Raw genomic sequence first — 1,574 nt, forward strand, 5'->3', positions numbered from 1 at the left:
TCTCTCTCTCTCTCTCTCTCTCTCTCTCTCTCTCTCTCTCTCTCATGCTTTCATAGATCTAGGTCTACCAGTGAGCCTCAGCTTACTGGGTCCACATCTACCAAGTTCAAACTCATCCAGCTGGGCCTGGCTTGGGTCTGGCTGCTGTGCTCCACTTCTTCCTGCTGCAGCCTGTGGAAGTGAACCCACTGTGCCCCACTGGCTAGATGTTCTGCTTCTGATTTAGCTGGATGGGTCTTGCACCTATCCTTTCTGTAAGGAGTTCCACCACAGTATCCCACACTGGGCCTGTCTGCTGGAGGTTTTGGCAGCTGGTCCTCAAGTTTATCTTTTTTATACCTGAGTAATACAGCATTGTGTTTCTCAGTTGATGTGCACTTGCATTGTTCCCAAGATTTAACTATGATAAATTGTAGTATGGGGGCCAGGGAGATGGCTCAGTGGAATAAGCACTTCCCTGGAAAGCAGCAAGCGCAAGGGCCTGAGTTCAATTCCTGGTTCCACCAAAATAAATAAATAAATAAATAAATAAATAAATAAATAAATGTAGTATGATGTTTTTAATTCTTTTGGGAAAATACCTAAGAGGGGAATAGCTGGGTTGAATGGGACATCCAATCTTAGTTTTCTGAGGAATCTGCACACAGGTTTCCATAGTGGTTGTACCAGTCTATACTCCCACCAACAGTTGAGAGGGGATCCTTTTTCCCCACAGCCTCTTCAACATTTGTTGTTGGTTGACTTCTTTTTATTTTTCTTTTCTTTTTTGTTTGTGGCTGGCATAGCCCACCCTAGGGCATGGCTAGCATGGCATGTGGTACCAGCGATTGAATCATGGCACCTGTGCACTTGCTTAAGTTTAAGCTTTCCTAAGCAGGCACTTTAGACCACTGAGCTATCTTGCCAGCCCCTGACTTCTTGATGATAGCCATTCTTTCTGGAGTGAAATGAAATCTCAGAGTTGTTTTAATTTCATTTCACATATGACCAATAATGATGAACAATTTTTCATATGTTTACTTGCCATTTGTATTTCTTTCTCTGAGAAGTGTATATTCATCTCAGATGCTCAGTTTTGGATTGGGTGTTTGAATTTTGGATGCCTGAGTTTTAATTCTTTGTATGTTGTAGATAGTAGTCCTTTGTCTGAAGGATAATTGGCTAAAATTTTCCCCCAATTCATGGGTTTCTTTTCACTCTGTTAGTGATTTCTTTTTTCTTTTTCTGAGACAGGGTCTTGCTATGCAGTTCAGGCTGGCCTTGAGCTCACTTTGTAGCCCAGGCTGGTCTTAAATCTCAACAATCCTGCCTCAGCCTCCTAAGTGCTGGGATTACAAGGGTGTGTCAACATGCTCAGCTAGTTATTTTGTTTGTCAGGCAAAAAAAATAGAAAGAAAGAAAGGAAGAAAAAAGAAAAAGGAAAAGAAAAAAAAGAAAGAAGGGAAGATGAAAAACTAAGGAACTAAGTAAACAAAAAATCTAATTTTGAGAGAATGTTTCTTTCCAGGATCTAGAGTCGCTGAATCCTGAAAGTCCCAGTTTTCTTTTCTTTCTTTCTTTCTTTTTTTTTTTTT

This window comes from Octodon degus, unplaced genomic scaffold (assembly GCF_000260255.1).
Source record: "Octodon degus isolate 3935 unplaced genomic scaffold, OctDeg1.0 scaffold00286, whole genome shotgun sequence".
In the NCBI taxonomy this organism is placed as follows: domain Eukaryota; kingdom Metazoa; phylum Chordata; class Mammalia; order Rodentia; family Octodontidae; genus Octodon; species Octodon degus.